This window comes from Acinonyx jubatus, chromosome B1, assembly GCF_027475565.1.
Source record: "Acinonyx jubatus isolate Ajub_Pintada_27869175 chromosome B1, VMU_Ajub_asm_v1.0, whole genome shotgun sequence".
Classification (NCBI taxonomy): Eukaryota; Metazoa; Chordata; class Mammalia; order Carnivora; family Felidae; genus Acinonyx; species Acinonyx jubatus.
Genome location: NC_069382.1, coordinates 37779475 through 37805647, shown reverse-complemented (window position 1 = coordinate 37805647; position 26173 = coordinate 37779475). Strand labels below are relative to the sequence as shown.

Below are 26173 nucleotides of genomic sequence, written 5' to 3'. Positions count from 1 at the left end.
TTATTCCAAATGGCCATGGACCCAGCTAAAAAAATTGGGAATTCTGTTACTATAGGAGGAGGAGAAATGGACAGTTGGGGTTCATCTACCAGTTTCTCTGCCACAGAGTTGTGCAGGAGTGCAGGGCACTGGGGAGGAGGATGGGTGAGGCAGTGGGTAGAGAAGAGACTTACTGTGGACAGAGTGAGGTGCCACTGCTGGCAACTGATTCTGTGGAAGGGAAGAAAGGAGGGCACGGAAGGTACTTTCTGCTTTGGGAGGCTGGGTAGATGGTGGTGCCTTTTCACAAGGTACAGTTTCAAAGGAGGAGCAAGTTTGGGGTAAGAAAAGGAACGGTGATATGTTGGACATGTTTGAGATTCCTATAGCACATTCAGGTAGAGACATCCAGTGGGCAGGTGGGTATACAGGTCTGGGCCCGAGAGAAGAGATTTTGAAAGGGGATATAGGTCTGCCCAAGGGGCATGTGCAAAATGAAAAGAAGAGTGAATATGGCATTTTGAAGAAAAAAAAATTAAAGGGCAGGCTGAGAGAGTAGTGTTTAAAAGAAAATTAGCAGGTTTAGCCAGAGAGATAGAAGGAAAATCAGAACAGAAAGATTTGAAAAATAAGAAAGGATTTTAATAAGGGAGTAATTCGTACTATAGATGAATCTAGTAAGATAAAAAACTGAAGTGTCTAAAAATTAGGAGGTAACTGAATGTAATAAAATAGAGAAATATGTGTGTGCGTAGATAACTCTGTATGTCAGATGTGTATGTATGTATGTATGTATGTATGTATGTATGTATGTATGTATAAAGTTGTTTAGATTAAAGTTCAAATCACTCAGGGTAGATGGTTGCTATTTCCCTGAAATAACCTTGGGAGTGGTCTACATACTCTGTGCCTGTCACCCCTTGGCAGCCCACTTTGGACTTTTGTCACTGAGACAGGATAGTGACTGAATCTCTCAGGCTAGAATTCTGGATATATTTACTGATAAGAGAGAATGTTTTTATGGGTATAGTGGGGGTAGATATTTAATACAAGGACTAGTGTGCCCTAAGCATCATTAAATGGTTTAAAATATGTGATGAAATATTAGGATCTCACCTGCCACTGTCTACCACCTTCTTTGAGCTTTATAGCATCAGGCTGAGTGAGCATGAGGGACTTGTCAGAACTGTAGAGGCCATGATTAGATGTGGAACTGGACATGCTGCATCTTCATTTTAGGATAATCCAATACCTAGAGGTATGATTAATTCATAGGCCCAAAATGATTTTGAAAACTGGAGCATCTTTATATCATTTTAACCTAAGTACAGATATCTATGGCAGATTTCTAGGTTTTCAACTTCAATGAGTAGAATTTTTTTTACCTGAAAGCTTGGAAAGAAATTTTTTGAAAATACAGAATTTTATTCTGGAGTTCTAAATTGTTTATGGAATTCTGTTAATAGTTAGACAACACTTCCCTCTGGTGGACAAAGTGTAACACATTTTGGTAGCAGGTGTCAAATTGTCAAGTGCCATTTGCTTTTCCGGCTGGCAGATTTCTTGCAGATTTGTTTTGGAGGTTAGTTAATATGCTTTTGTTCTTTCTGCCTAATCTAATCTGGAGGTTTATAAAAATTCCAGTGGTGTACAAATATGCCTTAAATCTGTTGTGTCTTAATCTCATTACGATGTTGTGAAATTAAAGATTTTGGAATTTCCATGGCAAAAAACACACAAGTTTTTGAAATAAAAATGTTAATCAACTATACTCTCAGATGGACATTTTGGTAGGCCCGTGATAATAATATTGCTTGAATACAAGATGCATTAAGATAATATATGAAACCTAGTCTGGGGTGCTGTTGTTTATTTTTTTCTCATATATAAATTTTGCAAAACCTTCCAAAGAAGTCAGTATTATTGGAGATGTAATAATTGAAAGACTAATGTGGAAGGTCCTAAATTCCTTAACTGATAATTTTTGGTTGCTGCATTTGTTTTGTTTTGTTTTGTATTAAATTATGGTATAGGGTGACAGTGGGATATTTTTAATTTTTTGGGTTCAATCTTGAGTGAACATTTTTACACATTTATTATGTAACAGATACTCTACTAGAAAATTTTTATGAGATTACACCTCAGAAGAATCCTCTGATCCTCTGATACTAGTCCACTCTCCCACCCATTCCCCCCCTTATTTCACAGATGACACTCATTGAGGGTTAAATAATTAAACACAGCAAATAAGGCATGGAACTGACATGCCAGCTTGAGTGTGACTTGAGTGAACCTAAGTCTTCCACAATATTCTACATTTTTAGAGAATCTGATCAAAGTGCTGCTGTACCCCAGTTGCCATTCTACATGAAAATAGGCTGTAATTCTGACTTTGTCATTAATTGGTATCATGACACTGGATAAACTGTTTAACTTTTTGGCTTCACTTTCTTTCTTTCTTTCTTTCTTTCTTTCTTTCTTTCTTTCTTTCTTTCTTTCTTTTCTTTTTTTTTTTTTTTTTGTAAATCTTGAAATCAAGATCTTCATGTCTAAGGTTTGGGGAATGAGGAGATGGTGGTATGAGTTCATGCTCCACCCCAGTCAGCTAGAGGCACACCCTCTTTTATCTCTTTCACATATTGGACTACTGTGTGAGATACCACTTGAAGGCAGAATTCTTAAAAAAATTATGCTGTTGGTCTGTACGATTTCTTAGATGTCATGTAGCTCATTATTTTTTGACAGATGTTAATGCAGTGCAGTACCTCCTTGTATTTTCCTTTGGGAGAGAAAGTAGATATGGCCTGAGTCATCAGATTATTTAATGCGTGTTCTTTTCCATTGGTAGTGTTAGGGTGCTGATGACAGGACCATTAAATTAGAAAGAAAGTAGACTGTTGATCGGGGCCATCTTCTGTATCTGAGAATAAGGAGACATCTAAATTCCTTATCCACTATAATTGGGGCACCCAGCCTGCCCCTTTTTCCTTGCACTGAAACTTCAACAACCCAACCCTTCTCATCCATAGGGAAATTATAATGCCAGGAATATGATAGAAGTAAAAAAAATACACAAAAAGACTGAAACATAAATTAAAATTTCTATTTGCTTTTAATATTGTAGAATTAGAGATTTCTTGGCAAGATATAAAATAACAGTGAGCAAACCAAGCACCCTTTCAACATAGCTATGTTACTTGTGCTTTTCCCCAACAATTTTTTTTTCTTATTGTGCCTGTGGTGTTCATATATTAGAGTATCTAGTCAGTGTTCATTCACTTGATAAGACAGTGGTATGACCAAGGCCAGGGTCCAGTCTTAAGGAATAGATAACTTTTTTTTCAGTATATCAGGAAACTTGCAGACCATTTTACAGAAATGTTTCTGTTAGTTATAAAGGTTGCATGAACAAATGAACAGGGATGACTCAATGCATATAACCCAACTATACTAGGAAAAAGCAATTTAGAGAGCTTGCCCTTTTGATGATGGATTGCTAAATATTTAAAATATGGCCTGTTTAGTTGTCCTTGGGGCAACTAGCATGGTGAACTTTGAGTTAACCCTGGTTAAAAAAAGATAATTTTTAAAAGAAGATTGAGGGGCACCTGGGTGGCTAGGTTGGTTAAGCGCCGACTTCGGCTCAGGTCATGATCTCACAGTTAATGGGTTTAAGCCCTACATCAGGCTCTGTGCTGACAGCTCAGAACCTGGAGCCTGCCTCGGATTCTGTGTCTCCCTCTCTCTCTGCCTCTCCCCTGCTTGTGGTCTGTGTGTCTGTCTCTCAAAAATAAATAAAGGTTACAAAAAAAACACAAAGAAAAGATTGAGACCCTGTTTTAATGTTCTTTTTATTTTATTTTTTAAAAAAAATTTAATGTTTATTTTTGAGAGAGAGAGAGAGAGAGGCAGAGAGAGAGGGAGACAAAAAATCTGAAGCAGGCTGCAGGCTCTGAGCTGTCAGCACAGAGCCCAACGTGGGGCTCAAACCCATGAGCCATGCGATCATGACCTGAGCTGAAGTCACTTAACCTCAGTCACTTAACTGAGATTTGTATTGCTTTTGTTCTTATATCTAGGTAATTAAAAATAAGAGAAAAAAGCAGGGGCAGGAAATAAGTTTCTCTTGCTTAATACATTTAATTGATTTCTATAAATATTTGAGTATTTGCTATGTATCCAGTGCTGCTAATCACTGCTTAGAAGAAGCTGATGAACTTAAAGCAAGATGAAATATATATTCGGAGCCATTTAATAGAGTATGATGTAGTAAGTGCCAGATAATTGATTTAAACCTCATGAACAGATGACTAATTCCGTGTTAAAGATCTTGCAGGGACAGACTGTTGAGATCATGAGCAGTGTGGGAAATCAGGGATATGTGGTCATCATACTATATACAGCAGAGGAGACAACACAGCAGGGTATGAAGGAGTCATCAGAGACTTGGAGGGATGTTAATGTGTTCTCTGTCTTAAAGGATAGGTGATATTTGAATATATTTGAATATTTGAAAGAATGGGGAGAGTATTCTGTTTTGCAGAAGATGAGAATTATGTTATGGAAACAGTGGAATATTGACACAAGTGGAGAGGTGAGTTAAGGTATCATGGCCTTTTCTATCAGTTCAGAAAATTGTGATTTAAAGCCTATGCCCTGAGAAGCTTTTTTAAATCCTTCTCAATCTGATTGACCATCCATTTCTTTGAGGGCCCTCTGTACCTTAGTGTCTGCCTCTGCTTTTGAATCAGTCATTCTGAAAGGCACTAACTTATTTACAGCTTTTTCTTTCTCTAAATGAGACTGACACTACACCTTGTTACCTTGATAGGAATTTGGCTATTTTTGAAATTCCACGTTCATCATTTTACCTATTACATTCATAGTAGATTGATTACTACTACAGATAGTTTGATTTTAACTATTTTATATTGAATCATAAAATTTAGATTTTTGTGATGTCTTGCTCTCATTCTCATGTGCTGAGTGCAAAAGACATAAAAATTGAATCCTGTTTAGCAGTACATTTAATCAATTTGTCTTATGAAAAAAGACTAAATGAAAGGAAATTAAAATTCGGCCACTTATGTATCATGAATATTATTGTGTTTTTTATTTATCTGCTGTGTGTTATTCTACTGGTATTTAGGAACTCATTTTTATTTCTGAAGTTGAGGGTTTTTGTTTGTTTTTTTAATGTTTATTTTTGAGAGGGAGAGAGAGACGTGAGCCTGGGAGAGGCAGAGAGAGAGGCACACACAGAATCTGAAGCAGGCTCCAGGCTCTGAGCTGTCCACACAGAGCCTGACGTGGAGCTTGAACTCACGAACCGTGAGATCATGACCTGGGCCAAAGTTGGATGCTTAATGGACTGAGCCACACAGGCGCCCTACTGAATTTGAGTTTTAAAGAGATATTTTACAATTAGTTGCTCATGATGATTTTTCTTAACTTGGGTTGTTGTTTTAGGATATGAAACTGCCACTTCTGATGTTTGAGGTTTAGCAGTAACGTGTTCGCCCTAGAAGAACTGTGCTTGATAGAGGTATCTCTAGGCCATGTGATCCTTCCTAGCAAGCAGCAAAATGAAATTGAAATCTGCAAGTCATTGCTGATATTTCTCCTCTCCCCTCCTACCCATTTGCTCTTAACTATAAAATTCTTCATTTCCACTGGTTATGATCTTTGACATCTGATTTGGGTGTAATAGTTTTTGTTTTGTGACAATGTAAAACAAATATTTCCAGATCCTTTTGGTGCATTAAAATTTCTTTGAATTACTTAACTTAAAAGGAAAATTTCTTAGGTGATTGAGAGCTGTGAATGCCTAACATGAGACCCTCTGAGGGAGGATTTCTCCTCTTTAGAGTGTCTGTGAGAGCCCAGAAATTTTATGCAAATTTTATGTAAATATCCATCTGGGTGTTTCCTATTGGGAGAGGGTCCATAGCTTTTTCTAAGTGGTCCATTTTACCGAAAAAGTTAAGAATCGCTTCTCTGAGACTTGGGTAACAGAAAAATCAGTTTAAGGATTATGTTTTCCTAGTCCTACAAATATAACTACTATCTTAAATCAAGCACACTAATACTATGTTTATAATAAAATAACCTCTTTTAAGTAGTTCACTTATTGAATCTATATTGTCCTTTTTGTTTGTTTGTTTTTTTGCATGATATACCTCATACTGGAAAGGCCCAAGCGATTGATTTATATATATTTTTTCCATTTAAAAGTTGATATAATTACTGTATAGGGATCATTTGGTATAATTTTCATTGATGGTGAGTGGTGAAAATTTTTGAGGTCCATATATCCATGGATTGCCTTGTAACTTATCATCATCATGTTAGTAAAGAATTAATGAATACCAGGCACCTGGGTGGCTCAGTTGGGTAAGGGTCTGTCTTTTGATTTCGGCTCATCATGATCTCACGGTTCCTGGGGTTGAGCCCCATGTTGGGCTCCACCCTGACAGTGTGGTGCCTGCTTGGGATTCTTTCTCTCCCTCTCTCTGCCCCTCCCCTGTTCAGGTATGGGTATGAATGCATGTGCATGTGCACACTTTCTCTCTCAAAGTAAACTTAAAAAAAAGAATTAATGAATAGCTTTTAATGTTTGAACACTATGGTAGTTATCCAGGACATAGAAAATGTGAGATAAAAAGTAAGTAGGGAAGGCGGTATGAAATCATGAATACATAAGGACCCAATGAAAAGTACAGGCAATATATGTTTTAAGGCTAAAATGGAGGGAACGATCACTATGAGTTGGGTTAAGCATGGAGGACTTCAGTGAGAAGTAGAATTGGAGTGGGGACATGAATGATGAGTAAGACATCGTTGGAAAGGAGGGAGTAACTATAAAATAGTTTTATTAGAACACAGTCATAGATTCATTTACTATGGTCTGTGGCTGTTTTTGCTATTATGGCAGAGTCACCTATTTACATAGAGACTCTATGGCCCTTGAAACTGAAAATATTTACTATTTAGTCCTTACAGAAACGGTTTTGCTGATCCCAGTGTTAAACAGTTACAACTTTAATTTAGTCACACTGGGAGTCCATTTAAAATTTGTTTTGTTTAGGTGAAGGGGAGGCATATAGTGGGACAGTGATGACAACAGTGCTTTAGGAAAAGTGCTTTATGAAGATTAATATAGCAAAATTAATTAGAGTATATTAAAGGATATGCATTCATGCTGAGGTGGGCAGTCTGTTTAGGACCAGTAGCTAATTCCTAAAGCAATAGTATCTGCTCTAGAGAAGTGATAGTAATAATGTAAATAAAGGGATAGACATAGCAGATTTTAAGAAACTAGTTAGTCTTAGATACTAAAGATATAGGGAGATGTAAGGACTCTAAAGAGTGGCACTGGGGCACCTGGGTAGCTCAGTCGGTTGGGTCATGATCTCACAGTTCGTGGGTTTGAGCCCTGCGTCGGGCTCTGTACTGACAGCTCGGAGCCTGAAGCCTGTCTTCAGATTCTGTGTCTCCCTCTCCCTTTGTCCCTCCCATGCACAAACTCTCTCTCTCTCTCATTCTCTCAAAAATAAATAAAACAACAAAAAAATTAAAGAGTGGCACTAAAGTGACAGGAGAGGTTAATGTTACATTGAAGTAGGAATTCTCTCTCAGACACTAGTTTTTCAGGGAAGGTAATCACTATGATTTTGACATGTTGAATATGTAACATGAGACATCTGTCAGATAGAAATTGTTGATTCTTTGCTTTTTTCTCTGCTTCTCTGGACAGACCCAACTTTCATGGGATGATAGGCACAGTTCCGAGCTGAGGCTGCCTTTAGTTGTTCACACCCCATACAAGATCCCAGGAAAGAGAGAATCTGTTTCCTCAGTCCCAAGTTTCCTTCTTCCTGGTAGTGCCTTTCAAAGTGTAAAGGCAAGATTATAATGTGGTTGTGTAACTCATGGTCTATTACTGGCAGTGACTTGACCACTGTCAGTGGTCTGTGTCAGAAGCACAGAGTAGAGTTCCCAATGGCTCTCTTGAGCATATAGAGTCAAGTTAGCCCATCATACAAAACTTAGATTCTTCCTTTGCATTCTTTACATGAGACACACATCTCTTCTAGACTCCTCCTGAGACACCCCCTGTCCCTTCCCCCCATAAACACTAACTTACTTAGTGCTATAACTATAACATAGTTTATATGTGAACTGCTTCTAGCTGTGGTTTACTTTGTATTTGTTTTCTCATTATGTTGTCATTAACCTAAGTTTCTCCTGTTGTTATTATCATAGGTTGTGGGGTCCTTTTGCCAAGACAGATAGGAATGTAACCTTGAGACCTTTAACTGTCCTTGGTAAGATTTCTTTCATGTTTGGCTTCCTTCACTCTTTTTTTTTTCAACTTGTTATTTAAATTCTAGTTAGTTAACATATAGGGTAATATTTGTTTCAAGAGTAGAATTTAGTGATTCATCACTTACATATAACATTCAGTGCTCATCACAAGTGCCCTCCTTAATATCCATCACCCATTTCGCCCATATCCCACCCACCTCCCTCCCTCAACCTCAACCCTCAGTTTGTTCTCTATAGTTTAAAAGAGTCTCTTATGATTTACTTGACTTCCTTCTCTCTTGTAATTAAAAGGATATAAACTGGTCTGGAGTTCTCTTTCTCTCCTTGTTCTATTACCACAGTCCAAGTCTAGACCCTGCCCCAGGTATCTGGTCTGGCTGATTGTTTCTTTTGAATTGACTAAATTATTGACATCGTTTCCTTTTTATTTATAGTGGTCCCCATGTGATTAGTACTTTGTAGTCAACAGAAGCGTGAGATGGACTAAAGCTCAGGAGAGATACTGGATTTTGGATACCTGGAATTATCAGTGTAGAGCCCTACTTTGAAAAAAACATTTTGTAGTTTTCAGTTACTTTTTCATGTGACCTTTTCTAATTTTAATCTTACAGCAAGCTTGGGAGGTAAACATCTATTTGCCTACATTATCGTTTGAATCCTGGATCAAAATTAATTGTAAATTTTCATTTTAGTGAGTACAAAAGGCCGGGGAAAAAGTTGACTTTTAATGAGTTTTTTTTTAAAGTAATAGTTGAAAGCTGAGACTCAGAAAGGCAAAATTATTTGCCCAAGTTATATAGTAAATAATGGAGCAAAGACTGATTGCCAGTAGTAATAGTAATATCAGCTAGTTCATACTAAATATTTCCTATGTGCTGGGTGCCATTTTAAGCACTTTATGTCTGTTAACTCATTTAGGATATTTTTGCCACCATTCCAGTTTGTCTTTTGGATGATAAATATTTATTCCAAGCTCTAGCATTTTAGAAGGCAAAGAATACTAAGTGAGAAGAACAGTGAACTGCGAACTAATTAATTCTATTAACTATAATTATAGGGCAGAGGATATACAATAAGCCCAGGGGACAGAAGCATGGCAGAAGAGGTAGAACCACCTAGGACAGCATATTGCTAATGAAGCCAATGGGAGAGAGAGTTTCTAAAAGAAATTCTATTCCCTTCCATCCTTTGGCTGACCAGATTGTGCTCTGTTGTTGGGGCTGGGTCTGGAGTTGTTCTGATCTTGCTTCCCTGCCATCTAGTTCATGGCTGCCTTATTGGTGCCTACAGAGAGGTGCAACATTACATTTTACACTAATATAATTGATACAAGATGCGAGATTTTGAACAGAATCTCTTACTGAAAGAAGGAAAGAAAATAGAAACAACAAATAAAGGAGCTTCTAGGATAGAGAATTATGTTAAGTATGGTCTACTGAGCCCTTCTGGCTAGCTTCAGTTGCCCATTTAAATAGTTGCCAAGTTTTTTATGTTAGGGGAAATTCAATTCCTCATTGAATTTGCTTTCAAGTTTTACCTTTGTGTATGGATGAGGATCCTCTCATTGCCTCTTTAGCTCAAGACTCTACTTTCCTTCAGCTCTAATGCTATCCTCGTGATGTGGAAATGTTGGGGTTCAGAGCTGACAGCCAAGAGAGAATTCTTGAGACATCTTGGTGCAAAAAGGTGTTTTTTTTGTTTTTGTTGTTTTTTAGTTTATTATTGTTTATTTTTTGAGAGAGAGAGAGAGAGAGAGAGAAACAGAGAGAGCAAACAGGGTCAGAGAGAGAGAGGGAGAGAGAGAATCCCAAGCAGGCTTTGCACTGCACTGATGCAGGACTTCAACCCACGAACCATGAGATCATGACCTAGCCTAGATCAAGAGTTGGACGCTCAACCAACTGAGCCACCCAAGTGTCCCCAAAAGGTGTTTTTGTTTGTTTGTTTGTTTGTTTGTTTTAGCACAGGGACAGGACCTGTAGGCAGACAGAACTGCACTGGGGTTGTGATGGGTGACTGATTATATACCTTCAGATTGGGAGGGGGTCAGGGATAGTGTAAGTCCAAGGTATCTGGGAAACATGGTTTCCAGGACCTTGAAGGGCTAGCTGCTGTTAGGAAAGGTCACTTATTACTGTTTAGTAAAAACTCACTCGTGAGACCCTTCAGATGTGTATCAGGGGACCATAAGCTTGGAGTATGATTGCCAACCTATATCTTGGTGGGGTAGAGATAAAAGAAGTTTCTAAAGAAATTTTTGTATGTTAAAGTAGGCTTACAGGATCCCCGAGGTTGGGAGAAAGTTAAGCTAAGATTGCATTTTGCCCTGAGCAAAGTGTCATAGAGGCGGCTGTCTTTCCAGAGGAAGGTCACTCTGCCTGTCTCAAGGACTTGTCATTGGGCTAAGTTGTAAGGAAATTTAATTTTTTTCTTCTGCCTTTGTTTCCCGCATGTTTCCTGCGTCCGCTACATGAGGAAGGCAGTCTCCTGGCTGTAAAATTTCTCCCTGTTTGTAACATGCAACCTGAGTTTTATGCCATCTTGAACTGGCCTTGCAGTTTGTTGTTTGTGCTTCCTGGGTATCTCAGTGGCATGGGGATACATCAATGAACAAAATAGAAACAAGTCAATGACTTCAGGGAAGTTTCAGTTTTGTGTTTGGGGGTTTATATATTGATTACATTCTGAATATTAATTAGCAAGCTGTCAATATAAGAACCTACTTAGGGTAATATTGGAAATAACCAGACTATTCAACAATAACTAGATTATATTATAACTAAAAATGATGTTTACATTGTTTATATTAATAAATAATAACATGATATTAATATTACTATAAATAAGTTAGTACAGTCAGCAAGGGAAAAAAGTTCAAATTCCCAAACTGTGCTAGATTAAAAGAGAGGAATGAAGTATAACCCAATGTTAAGTAATGATTTTGTTTGTTTCCTTCTGCTCTTCTGTATATTCATATTTGTACTGGCAGCTAAATTCCTTCTTCGTTTTTTTTTAACTTTGGCCCGAGGGATATTTCTTGCTCTCTTTATCTTTTAATTGTGTGTTGGCCAGTTTTCTTCAACTTGATACTCTTGATCTGTAAAAAGGAGTTAATATCTTAGGGTAGGGATGTTTTCCTGAGAAAGTTATCAGAAAAGAAGGAGTGGCCTTATATCAAGTTGTTACTGTTTCTGTATTAGAGATGTTTTGATTACTTTCAGTAACAAAGAACTTTTGGAGATAACACATAGCCTGAAACCACTAGAGATAATGCTAGTTGGGATGCTTCAGAGTTTGCTAAAACAGGTTTAAAAAAAGGAGGAGAAAATATATTTAATTACACAGTTAGTAATTATTCCTGAGGAAATGATCCTAGAATTGGAAATGTCAAAAGTCATTGTAATGTAGCTTTTTAAAGATGATTTCCAAAAGACATACAGTAAGTGGTTACATTGTGGGGATCACCTAAAGTGAATGGATACTGTAGATTAGGATAGAATTTCCAATTGTAGCATCACACAGATTTAAATATTGCTGTATCTTAAGACAGAACTAAAGATATAATACAACTCAAAGTTAAGACTCTAGTGGTGGCAAAGACCCTAATGACAAATTGCATGTGAAAAGCTTTAATAAAATAATTCTCTAAAATGTAAGTTAATAAAAGCTATTTTTTAAATTGTTTTATGTGAAATGTTGTTAAATATATGTACAAAATTAACATAAAAATAAACTGTATAAAATTAGCCAAATTATAGGCAAATTTGTGCAAATATGTGCAAATTAACGTTAAAAGTGTTAAAAGATAAACTGAGGTCTATTAAAAATTTTAAGAGTTTATTTGAGCTCAAGTTGATTTGGATCAGTATCCAATATAAGAGATAGGAAGGAGCTCCAACTTGCCGTACAAAGAGGCATAAGGGAATAGGAACAAAAAAGATACAGTAGGCAACAAAGTGGGGTGGTTCTTGCAAAGTTACTTTCCTTCAGGTGTTAGCAAGGGTCTGTCAGGCATATTACCTAACTAGTACTGATCAGGTGATTCATTCCTGATTGACTGGTTTAAGATTACATTTCTGGAAGAGCCAAAACTGTAACTAAGTTATGTCTCAGTTTGGTCATGTGGAGTTAGCAATAAGTGACTCCATTTGGTGCCAGTTGTCTCATTTTTTATTTCTATTTTTTATTATTTTGTGTTTTTTTTTTAATTTTTTAACGTTTATTTTTGAGACAGAGAGAGACAGAGCATGAACGGGGGAGGGGCAGAGAGAGAGGGAGACACAGAATCGGAAGCAGGCTCCAGGCTCTGAGCCATCAGCCCAGAGCCCGACGCGAGGCTCGAACTTACGGACCGCGAGATTGTGACCTGAGTTGAAGTCGGACGCTTAACCGACTAAGCCACCCAGGCACCCCTATTTTGTGTTGTTTTTAACATAGATTACCTTTTACCTTAGAGTGGTCTTTTTTGCTTTTAACAGTATTTCATAGTATAAGGCTCTGGCATTATACCAATCTTGGTATTGCTCACTCCTCTTTTCTGCTCACTTGGATTTATTTCATGTTGTATCTTCCAAGATTCTATTTATCTCTTTACATGAAGCTTAGACTGTACTTTATAATAGAGACAATAGACTAATATATAAAAACTAAATTTTTGTAATCCTGAAATTGGCATCGAGTTTTGTTGTTATTGTTGTTTTTGTTTTTGTGTGTGTGTGTTTTTGTTTGTTTTAAGATCTAAGAGCCAGACTTAAAAAGTACACTGGAAACTGGCTCCTCATTTATTGGAATTAGCTCAATGTAAGAAAGTTATTTCAAATAAGGAATTATTGTTACCAGTTCTTCTGATAATCTTGTCTTCCACATGGATTTAGGAGTGAATGAAAGCAAACAATAAAATAATAGGGGATATGGTGATAAAAATTGGCATCATGTAATCAGTCTTGATTTGTAAGAAGGTTTTAATTCTAAAATCTCATATTAAATTGGATAACAGTTTGCTTGCCTGTCTGTATTACTTTGTTTTAAAATTTTGAGAAACAACACAGAGCCCTAGAAATAGTAGACATAGTAGGTCTGCAGGGCCACAACGGGGAAGGAGGCAGAGAGGACTGGGGAGAACACAACCCAGTCTTTAATATGGTTTTTGCAGAAAGGAATGGATAAGGCAGGGTAGGTCCTTGAATACATTTAGGATTGGTAGTTCCTAGGTGTCCAGTACAAGGCCCTGGAGGGAATAGGGTAGGAGGAATATTGGTTTAAGAGTGTGAGAGATTGATTTAGGAAATGGGGTCTGACAGTGGATTGGTTGGTTTGTATATCAAAAGTGCACTCCCAGGGGAGTCCATTGCAATCTCTAGGAAATAGCTAATGGGATTGGGGAGGGGTGCTTTGCCTCTTCAAGATCAAGATACTCCAAATGCCAGAGCACCAATACAGGAAATAAGAAGATATAGTCAATACCAACTTTATGTAAATGTTCAAAATATTTTATAATTTAAATTTCGTATGTTTATCAAAAACGTAAAATATTCCTTTAAATTTTAATGAAAAGGTACATTTGATAAATCTGGCTCTTTTTGATTTGTTTACTCTGATAGTTCTGGAAAAAACTGTTTTACAGAAGAGGTACAAACAGAAGATTGGTTTGAAATTTTTAATGGTTCTCTCCTTTGAATATTTTGATATTATATATCCTTTAAGAATAATGGCAGTGTTATTAGATTACATTTCAGAAAAAATATAATTGAGGACTTCAAGATGGCACTACTGTCAGTCTAAATAAAGAGGTAAACTGAGGCAAGCTTGAATCACCAGAAATTGAGTTAGTTTGGGAATAGCAGAGCAATTGCAATTTGGGAAATGCTTGCTGTAGCAAGCTACAAGTGAGTCCATTGAGGGTTTGGGTCAGGCCGTACTTCTGGCCAAGGAGTGCAGAGGAAAGGGCCAGCCAGAGTTCAAGCAGGTAAGTTCATTGGCTTGAGGACGGGCAGAGAGTTGTGGCAGATGTTCATTGGTCAGGAGATAAGTCTTGGTCTTCTGTAATTCAGGCATTTATAGGAATCAGTCTCTTAGTTACTAAGTTCTGTTTTTCTGAGGGTGCATGGGTGAGATTCTCCATTTCATATCCCCTGGTTCCATTTTAGATTGAAAGAATTTTCACTTCACCTAGTTATGGACTCAAGTGCTGTTTTTTATACATACATTATTTAGAGATGGTGGCCATGAGAGACTAGAGAATATGTAACAAATTTACTTTTGAGTTTTACTTTTTGAAATAGGGAGTTTTACGTGTCAGTCTAAGATAGTGTTAGTTAAAGCCTAATGTGAAATGCTAGACATTTGGAATTGAGACATTTGTGAGGTGGAGACATAGTTCTTCAGGGTCACTTGTAGTTGCAGTTATGTAGCCTTTATAATAGCAGTAACTTTGTCAAGCATCCTCATTCTTGTATTTTAGGCTTTTTGTTTGTTTTTCTCCTTTAACATTAGCTTAGTAGCATATACCCATTTAGAGACTGAAGGAAATTAAGATGAAGGAGGAGCTTTACACATGCTGTTGCTTCAGCCATTCAACCCTTTGTTGTTTTGTTTGTGATAAGACAACACAGCTACTAAGTATTGGGAAGCAGTATGTTTTACTTTTTCTTTCCCCCAGGGTCATCCATTGACTTTTACTTGACATTGGGGAGGATGCTGGCTCAGAGGATGTTAACAGAAGAGTGATGAGAAGTAGCCCAACCCTCCAGTTAGCTGTTGAAACCATAGGGAAATTGTGACCTTCAGTTGTGTTTCATAGGATCTGGAGAGTTGCATTTAGCAGAAAACTTGAATTAAATACTTGAACTAAAGGTTTATTTCTCTCCAACATAAGAGAAGACGGGAATGGGAGATCTATGGTGGGTTTGGGGACTCTCTTTTTGTTTGACCTCCCTAACAGGATGCTTACAGTTACGGATTGCTGCTTTAGGTCTAGCCTCCTTCCATATTCCCAGCAGAAGAAGTTGGGGAGGGCAAAAAGATAAATGCTTCTGTTTCTTCCCCATGTAGAGCTTTTTTGAAAGGCATGCCTGATAACTTCATCTGATATCTCATCTGATTCATTGATTGGTTAATGTGTATATGAAGCCAGCAAAGGTTGTCCTTTGTTTTTCTAACCAACTCTAGAAAAATAGCAGCTTTTCTTGGAGAGGTTTTCAAAAAGGGAGAGGCTTTTGAAAAATTGGCAGTTTTAGTAAAAAAAAATGTGATATTGATACTAAAAGTAATGATGATTATGGAAAACAGTACTCATAAACCTTAAGCTCTTATTATATACTGGTTGCTACTTTGAGTGCTTTATTTATTTATAGGCATAGTTCATTAATTCTCAGAATAATCCCATTGTTTTCCTTATTTTTTTTTTTTGGATGAAAAAATTGAGCCCTTTAGAGGTTAAATAATTTGCTTAAGTTGACATAATTGAAAAAGATGGAGCCCAGATTACAAGCCTGGATCCTGTGCTTTAACTATATTTTAATACTGCTTTATAGTTGAAAAATCTGCATGGGCGCCTGGGTGGCTCAGTTGATTAAGCATCTGCTTCAGCTCAGGTCATGATCTTGCAGTTTGTGAGTTTGAGCCCCGCATTGGGCTCTGTGCTGACAGCTCAGAGCCTGGAGCCTGCTTCGGATTCTGTGTCTCCCCCTCTCTCTGCCCCTCCCATGCTCTTGCTCTGTCTCTATCTCTCAATAATAAGTAAACATGAAAAAAAAATCTGCAGGGGCACCTGAGTGGCTCAGTTGGTTCGGCTCAGGTCACGATCTTACCATTCGTGAGTTTGAGCCCCATGTCCGTCTCTGGGCTGACAGCTCAGAGCCTGGAGCCCGCTTCAGATTGTGTGTCTCCTTCTGTCTGCCCCTCCGCTGCTTGCACTCTGTCTCTCCAATTGTCTCAAAAATAAATAAACATTAAAAATTTTTTTTTTTAAATCTGCAGTTTAGGAGCACCTGGGTGCCTCAGTTGGTTAAGCCTCCAACTTCGTCTCAGGTCATGATCTGAACCTATGGTCCATGGGTTCAAGCCCTGCATCAGGCTCTGTGGTGACAGCTCAGAGCCTGGAGCCTGCTTCAGATTCAGGGGAGCCTCCTTCTCTCTCTGCCCCCCCTCCCCGTCAAAAATAAATAAACATTAATACAATTTTTTTTTAATTTTTAAAAAACCTGCAGTATAGAAATAAGGAAACTAAAGATGAAAGATTGTAAGCCATTGTCTTAAGGTCACTTGAGTAGTCAGCAGTAATCTACTCCTGGGCATTATTTCCAGTTTCGGTATGCTTTCTCTAGGTTCACTTTCTACTTTTATCCTCTTATATATAGGCCAGTCTACTTGAGGGGTAGCTATATTTGGCTTGATGTGGTTCTAAATCTTGGAAATTGTATTCCTCCTTTAGAATTCTTTTGATAAGGAAGCCCTCAGGATGCAATTTAGCTTAGTGTTTGTGAGGGTGGACTTTGCAGCCATTGTGCCCATGTTTGAATCCTGCCCGTGCCAGTTTTAGCCACGTGATCTCGGACAAGTTACATAGCTGTTGTGTTTTCAGTAGTCTTATCTGTAAAATGGGTTCATATACTAGCTATCCCAAGGGCTGCTAGCAGGAATAGATGAATTAATATAGTAAACCTGCTTAGGATAGTGCCTGGCACATAGTAAGCATTAAATAAATATTTTCTATTCTGATTTTATTATTTAGCAGAAATTTACTTTCCAAATTAGACTTAACACATTTTCTAGAACCTATTAGCCTCTCTGTAAATGCATATGGAATGAATGAAAGTAACCATCAGTTGCTTTGTTGGCCTCTACTTTTTAAACTGATTGGAATATTAAGGTTACAGAAAATGAGTTCTTTTTAATTTTGTATTAACCTCCATTACCATGACTAAGGACCTGTATTACATTATGCTATTCATCTTATACTATTTTTCACTTCACTTTTCTTGTCTCCAAAACTATTAGTGTTAGTTAGTATTTTTATTGAGACTGTGTTGAAAGGTATTGCATATGTCCAGGGTACTATTAGTGATGTAAAAGTTTATGCCATCATATTTAAAACTAGATGTTAATGTCTTTGAATTTTTCATGTCACATTTTGCAAGTAATATCAATTACCCATTAAATATTAATTTAATCAGAGGAATGATAATGTAATCATCAGTAAAATGACTTCAGATGGCAGCATCATTTAGCAGTGAGATAAGGACTGGCAAAGCAGGATTTAGGTCTTCCTACAGCAGCTTTCAACGTTGTATTTGCTCTTTCCTTTTCTGTTTAAACAACACAAGAATTAAACCCTTTTAAAGGGAACCTATCCATTTCTTTTCACAAATGTCATTCTCTCATCAGAGAAAATGCTGCATAATACTGAGATGACAGCCCCACCTCTGATGTCACAGAGGATGGTACAATCCTCCCGGAGCCTTTGCTGGGGTTTCTGCTGCCGCACTGGGGAAATGGTTACATTAAAGCTAACTCCCATCATCTCAATTATCTCCTTGGAAGTAGTTTTCACAAATATAGAAAAGCCCTACGGTGGTTGTTTTCGGTAAGCTACCAAGGTAGAGAGAGACAGGCAGAAAGAGGGCGAGCAAACGAGAGAACAGGCTGCTTAGCCTTTGTGAGAGAGGGACTGAGGCGGCAGCTCCTCTCAGCTAGGGTTTCTAGTGCTCAAAGTGCTTCCATCACCGTGTGCAGTGCAGGGCAAAAGGGGCTGCCAGGAAATTTGAAACTAATTTGCTTCCAGTTGACTAGAACAGCAGATTTTGAATTAGCTGGCTTCTTTTCTAGCTAACTTTTCTCAAGCATTAAGCTGATGAACTGGGCATTTTCTATGATCAATGGGTAACTGCTGGAGCTACAGTAATCTCTGTGAGTAACCTCTATTTGTAGGTCTATGCAGGAAAATATATTTTTATATATCTATCTCTTGTAAAATGCTGCTGTGAAATGATCCATCTGTATTATTGACTGCTTTTGCTTACTAGTCTTGTCTTTTGACTGTCCCAGTAGGAGACTCCTGGGGCTAGACCAGGTTGTGCTGAATCCTGACATAGGGAAGAGCATACTGCATTATTTAGGGATGCCCACGCCAATATTTAACTCCCCAGCCATCAGAAAGATGCCACTTGCTCTCTGAATGCTTTTGCCCAGTACCTTACCTGGCTTTAACCTGGAATGTTTATTTTAGCATCTGACATTGGATTTTCCAAAATTTTTATTTTTAAATAGAAAGCCGTATTCTTACCTGTGATTTTATTTCCTTTCATTGTTTTTGTTGTTGTTGTTGTTGTTGTTGTCCAATCAGCTTTCCTAGGAATACAGTTCTCAAAACCTATTTCTCTACTCTCTGTGATGCATTATATAGAAAGGAGGTGGAAAACGGGCTACGCCTGTAGTTTTAGAAATACATAATATTGTGGTGCTGGATGGGAATATGGGAGGAGTTTCTCTTAAAGAGCTCAAACTCCTTTCCATCTGCATGTCTAAAGTATGGCTATGTCTGAATACCCTAGAAAAGAACCAGGATTAGCCACACAGTAGCAACAGAAATGTTCTTAACTGTAGTTAAGGCTGAGATAGTATCTACTGGAGATTTATAATAGGTATTTTAACTCCTTAGTTTATACACGAGGGTTTGTTTTCTGTCGAAAGTGTCACTTTTAGAGTAATACAACATTTATTTTTCTCTCACCAGGGAATTTGACTTTAAACTTAATGTAAAATTTGCATTTCAGATATAGTTGGAATTATTGCACATGTTATTTTGCAGCTGAATCCTTAGCAAAACTGTGGGTCTCTTATTGAGCATGAAAATTACTGAATGCAAATATGAATCAGCTGAGGCTTATTACAGATTGGAGGCTGAGCGAGGTTGTTTACCATTGCATCTGACACCTGTCTTGATATACAGCAGTGCAGAGAAGTCCCCAGCTGTAGTTTATCATCTCTACTAGAACTCCAGCTGCTTGGCATTCATGGTTGTTGGTTTTTGTTTTTTTAAGGACTTGTATTTTGAAACATCAATTTCAATTTCTTAAATATTAATGTATTTTATTAAATATTTTATGTAAGAATTTGTATTAATACTACCACATTCATATTAACTTTAGTAGGAGAATGCCTATGTAAATAAAATTGTGAAATTATTTAAACGTTTAAACTTTTTTTGTTTTTCAAAATAAAAATTAAAAAAGTCAGTAAAGATCAGAGAAATGTTAAAATTGGGTTTTTCAGGGAATAGAATGGTGGTTATAAGAGGCTGGGGGTGGTGGTGGAGGAAATAGGGAGATGTTGATCAAAGCGTACAAACTTCCAGTTATAAGATGAGTAAGTTCTGGGGATCTAATGTACAGCATAATTATTATACTTAATAATATTGTATTATATATTTTGAAGCTGCTAGCAGAGCAGATCTTAAATGTTATCACCACAAGAAAATGGTTATGTGACATGATGGAGATGTTAGCTTAAACTATGGTGGTAATCATTTTGCAATCCAGAAGTATCAAAGTAACACGTACACCTTAAACTTACACAATGGTGTAGGTCAATTATGTCCCAATAAAGCTGGAAAAAAATAAAAATAAAATAGGGTTTTTAAAAGGATTTCTTTTAAATGAATTAATTTAATGAATTTAAATTTTAAATTCATTAAATTAATTTAATTAAATTTAAATGAATTTAAAATGAATTCCTAAACAGGAAGAAGTAGTAGAAAATAGATAGAATGGATGAAATCAGAGGAACAGCTCTAATCAGAAGTGATATGGCTGAAAGGAGAAGCACAACATGTGGACATAAAAAGAAACAAAAATTATGAGAAGGGGTTGACAGTGGAGAAACATTGTTTGAAAAAAGGAAACCAACTTTAAAAAAAACATGATTTTAAAGCTAGGCTTAAATTCAGCTCTTACCGCTCAGTATTTCCTCTCCATGACAAGAACAACGTTCTGCACATTGCAGAGACTTTGGTTTAAAATCAATGGGCTGAAAGCATAAGAGACTCTTAAAAACTGAGAACAAACTGAGGGTTGATGGGGGGTGGGAGGGAGGGGAGGGTGGGTGATGGGTATTGAGGAGGGCACCTTTTGGGATGAGCACTGGGTGTTGTATGGAAAGCAATTTGACAATAAATTTCATATATTGAAAAAAAATAAAACCAATGGGCTGTTCCTTATATCACTCATTTTACCTTCTGTATGGTGTATAAGGTGCCACTCCTTAGCTTACAGAGCTTACTCTGAAATTGACTAGGATGGTAAGCCAGTGTCATTTCCCCAGGGATTAGAAGTGAATGGGAAAAAAATGGGTTCTGAATCACTAGTATGTGAAATTTTGCTTGAAGTAAGTACAGCTGTAACTATTAATCACTCAGGAAAGAGAACGTTCAATTAATACAGTAGTCTTCTATTTGTTTGCACATGCTAATAGCTTGTGTAGTGTCTGGCAGGCCTTTTCCTAGATTCACAGCATGCAAGTACCTGAAATATCTGGGTTTTTAGAGACTTATTAATGACTAGGCAATAGCCAGCATTCTCAGTGACTTCTATTAGGGTGAAGAGTGTGTACCAAAATATAATTGTACTTAGATTACTCATTTAGTAAAATCTCATCACACATACTCATTTTCTGTTATTTTTATCATACTAAGCATATTTTCTTTAGTAAAAATGGATTAGGTTAGTTTTTTTAAAGGCAACTTTTTCTATTGCATTGCAAATCTGAACAACCCATGTATGTGTCACTGTTTGTGGAGAGGCTTATTGATTATTAGACTTAAAAACATTGATCATTATTATTCACAGTTAAGAATTACAGTTACTTGTAGGAGAAGTATATTTGAGAGTTTTCAGCTCTGCAAGGCTTTTTATATTTGCTCTATAAATTGGACCTTTGTCTTCCAATTTTTTTTATCGATTTATGAAATTTTGGACTAAAGGGGAAAAGTAGTCACCCCTCTGTATATGGGACTGAATTCCTGTTTGACAAGTCAGGGAGATTTTTAACTTGTTTCTATAAAACTTCCAGTGTTAAAATAATTTAAGAATTTATAGTTCTTTTATAACACTAACTCATGATACAAGTCTTAAAGTGTTTGCTGATATTCATTAGGGAACGAAGAGCCCCATGGACATTATTGAATTTAGAAACAAGGTACATGGAAAGGAGAGAAAATAGATTTTTAATGTCTAGGTTAGCTATGATTTGTAAAGAATTGAAAATCTTTGATTTGTACTCATAAAAAACAGATTACAAACCCTTAGTGCACTCTCAGAAGTACCTCATTAGAGTGAATTTGCCCATGCATTTTTATTTTACGAGTAATATATCCAGTGACATGTACATTAAAAGTCTGAGATGAAACCCTGTTTTAAAAATTGAAAAGGTTACCTTTCCCTCAGCCCCTTTCCAATGCTATGTACAGATGTTAACATATAGGTGTTTACAATGCTCAAGTTTGTATTTGTATTATTTTAGGATTTTATGGTCTTTTTGCATGAGTAGAGTTGAGTCATTGACCATTAATTGTGCAACAAATTTACTATGAGTTGTAAAATAAAAAAGAGATTATATCACAGTAGAGGTGATTATCTTTCTCTCTTGAGGATTCCAGCATAATTGGAGGGCAAACCCAGACCAGAGTGAGCAAGCCTTTCTCTTGGTATGAATGAGAGACTGTATGCTTTCTTTAGTTGTCTATTTCAACAGTTGGACTTTTTAGTTAGGAGGTAGGAATTCTTGGGGTTATCTTTTAGAAAAAAAAATGTAGCTTTTTAAATGTAGTCAGAACAACTTCTAGATATTGTCGTAGTACTATGGAGAAGTGCTTCTCATACTTGAATGTGTGTACACATTACCTGAGGTCCTTTTTAGAAATATAGATTCTGATAGGAAGGTTTAGGGTGGTACCCGAGTCTGCATTTTTAACAAACTGCTGGGTGGTATCTGTGCTGCTGTCCCAAGGCTACACTCTGAGTGGGAAGATTCTAGGACAGTGCTTTCAAATAGAATTTTCTGTGATCACATAAAAATGTTCTATATTTGTGTGGTGCAATATGGTAGCCACTAACTACATATGGTATTGAACACTGGATTTTCAATTTTATTTAATTTTAATTAATTTAAATTTAAATAGCCATATGTGGCTGTGGGTAACATATGGGACAGCATGGCATTTAGAGTAAGATAATCAATTGAGAAATTTATTCTTAATGGTAATAGCCCCTGTAGGATCATGTGGAAATCTGGAACTATGGACAATATTGTCTCCCCTTAATGTTACCACTGCCTGAACTTTATCTGCAATGGACAAGTGTATACAGATGGAGTTGCTGGATTGTAAGCTCCCTGATAGCAAAAGCCCTGTTGGCCTTGTTCATTGCTCTGTTTTCCAGTGCTCACCACATACTTGGTGCACAGTAAATGTTGGCTGAGCAAATGGAAGAATTAGCTAGCTGTAATGTTAGGAAGGATTCCCATGTTTCCAGTGTTCTGTTTAAGCCTGTACTTGGGAGTAGGGGACAGAAGGTGGATGGCACTGACGTGTTATTTTGCTTGTGTTTTGGAGGGTTTCTTTTTGTTTCTGCTGTGAGGTTCTGTTAAATGGTATTCTGTTGGGTATAGGACATTCTTAATTTATCCATTGTTCCAACAAATACATCCATTTTGCTACGTACTAATGTTCTAGGCTCTGGGGATATAATGGTAAAGAAAGCAAAGTTTGAACCTTTTGTAGTTTATATTCCTGTGGTTACAAAACAAAAACAGGACAAAACAAAACCAAAGAATCCCTTTTTAAAAATGACTGGGTCCAATTTCTATGGAATGTGTATGTATAGAATTCATAATTATGGTTCTTCTGGGGCTTTAGGCATAGACATGATAGTCATATTATCTTGGGAAGCCTTCATTCTGTTGCTCAGAATCCCTCATGATAAACTTATTTCACATTTCAGCTTCTTGTATCCTAGTCTGCAGCAGACTTGCCAAATAGTTCTTACTTTTTTTTCCTTTGACCATTTTAAGGAGTTGGCTAGCCAGAATGCAAGAAAATCCATTTCATTTACTGGTCCTCAATCAAAATCATTCTTAGAAGGGCCACAGTCTTTCTAAAGCCCATCATATGGAGCAAGGTCATTTCCTCCTGATTTGAAGAAAAACAGGTGTTTTTTTTAATGAGGTATAATTGACATATAACATTATATTAGTTTCAAGTGGATAACAATTTGATATTGTATATATTGCAAAATAATCACAGCAATAAGTCTAGTTAACATCTATCACCATATGTAGTTATAACTTTTTTCTCTTGTGATGAGGAATTTTAGGTTCTACTCTCTGAGCAGCTTTGAAATATGTGATACAATATTGTTAATTATAATCACTATACTACATGTTACATCTCCATGATTGATTTATTTTGTAACTGGAAGTTTATACCTTTTGACCCCCCCCCCCCCTTCACCCATTTCACCTAAACCCCACCCTCTGCCTCTGGCAATCACCAATCATTTCCTGTCTATGAGCTTGGTTGCTGTTGCTGTTTTTTACTTATCTATCATCTATCTATCTATCTATCTATCTATTATCTATCTATCTTTATTTATTTATTTTATTTATTGCTTTTATTTACTCATTCACCCATTTGTTTGTTCATTCTCTCATTCAGATAAGCTTCACGCCCAGCGTGGAGCTCAATGCAGAGCTTGAATTCATGACCCTGAGATCAAGACCTCGCTGAGATCAAGACTGGGAGGCTTAACTGACTGAGCCACCCAGGCACCCCTTGTTGCTGTTTTTAGATTTCCACATGTAAATGAGATAATATGGTATTTGTCTTTCTCTGACTTATTTCACTTAGCATAGTACCCTCAAAGTGTATCTATGTTACTGCAGGTGGCAGGATTTCCTTCTTTTTTATGGCTGAATAATGTGTGTGTGTGTGTGTGTGTGTGTGTGTGTGATTTTCTTTATTCATTCATCCATCCATGTGTACATGGGCTGTTTCTGTATCTTGGCTATTGTAAATGATGCTGGAGTGAACATAGGGGTACCTGTGTCTTTTCGATTTAGTATTTTCATTTTTTTTTTTTGGACAAATACCCAGAAGTGGAATTGCTGGATTATATCATAGTTCTATTTTTAAATTTTTGAGGAACCACCATACTATTTTCCATAGTGGCTGCACCAATTTATGTTCCTACAACAGTGCATGAGGGTTCCCTTTCTTCCACATCCTCTCTAACACTTGTTATTCTTGTGTTTTTGATAATGTAATAGCCGTTCTAAGAGGTATGAGGTGATATTTCATTGTGATTTTGATTTGCATTTCCCTGATGATGAGTGATGTTGAACATTTTTTCATGTACCTGTATGTATATCTGTTTGTCTTATTTGAAAAAAATAAGAACTTCTGCCCATTTTTAAATTGGATTTTTTCCCCTGCTATTGAAATGTATGAGTTCTTTTTGTATTTTGGATATTAACTCTTTATCCGATATGTGATTTTCAGGATTTTTCTCCATATCAGTAGGGTGCCTTTTCATTTTGTCAATGATTTTCTTTACCAAACAAGAAGCTTTTTAGTTTTATGTAGAAGGATTTTTTTTTTCTATTCCATTTTGTCTTATTTCAGCCCTGTCCCTGTGTCCTAGAAGTGGATGACTATTTAACATACAACCCAAAGCACTCCTGAAATTGATCTTGTTAACATTTAAAAGTAGCCCATTTCTTTCTCTCTATATTAAGTTAAAAGAAAAAAAAATTAAAAAATTAGTGGGTTTAGTTCATCACAGGAAAAGCAACAGGAAACAATGTTAGGGATCTGACCAAACCCACGAAACAGCAGATAATATTCCTATTAGAAAAGGGTGACTCCTAAAGGAATATAAATAGATACCCCCAAAAGTATATATATTTCACTTGAATGTGAAAAGCTGGTCTTCTCTCTCTTCTCCCCTCCCTCCTACACATTTGACACTACATTTCATTCCTTTAAGGGAAAAATAAATGTAGAAAAGCTATGAACTCTTATTAATTCAGATTCTACTAGTGTGTGGTTTCTATTTAGGCAAGTGCTAAAGTTCTTTTTTTATACTTAGCAAATCCCTTTGCTAAGATATGAGACCAAATTTAGGCAAGAGTAATTCAGTAAGACTTTCTGGAAGAGAAATAGCTATTTCAGTATTCACTTGGATTCGTACATTAGTAATAGATACAGAGTGACAGAGGTGAAGGAAAAGCTTTAACAAGTTAGGTATAAGAGCCCACAGCAGTTGGCATAGACTGAGCAGTAGCTTTGTGGAAGCATGTTGAAGTTAGAGAGGGCTGGGCAGAGGGCATGAGGTGATATTGGGTGTGGATACTGGCTGGAGTGGGAGATGTAGCAGCCTCTTGTGTCTTTGCTCTGTCCCTTCTGCCTTCGCCCTGGCTCAGGCACACATCACCTCACCTGTGCTATTGCAAGTAGCCTGTTGTTACTCCTGAGCCTATTTGTGCTCATTCTTCCCTGTACATCCCTTCACCAGAATAACTTTTTCTAACATGCTAAACAGATTTTTCATGCTTTGGCAACATTCAGTTTTGAATCCCCTTATGTTTAGTACGTAGCAGGTAATTAATAAATGTTTGCTGAATTTGAAAGAATTTTGGAAGTTATCTGTGTACTTATGGGAAGTATCTATGGCCTTGTTTCAAAAGGGAGCAGAAAAAAAAATCTTTATAGTAAAAGAAGAATTGGGTCTTTTTTTTTTAATCACCCTAATATAAATAGTCCCAATTTTCAAACATAAGGAATAAATCAGAAATTCCAAATAAAAAGGTCAGGATT

At 36.8% G+C, this 26173-nt stretch overlaps 1 protein-coding gene across 10 annotated transcripts in view; it reads left to right on the top strand.

Annotated features, from left to right (window-relative positions):
- The window catches only part of PSD3 (pleckstrin and Sec7 domain containing 3), a 780457-nt gene that overhangs the window by 300499 nt on the left and 453785 nt on the right, over positions 1–26173 (top strand). Inside the window, exon 2 of one of the 10 annotated variants that reach the window (XM_053216470.1) lies at positions 8245–8306. The exons of 8 other annotated variants lie outside the window; for them this stretch is intronic. The gene's annotated coding sequence lies outside the window, so the exon portion shown is untranslated. Of the gene's footprint in view, positions 1–8244; positions 8307–24035; positions 24174–26173 lie in introns of those variants that run through there. One more of the 10 variants, XM_053216471.1, reaches the window with a different exon arrangement.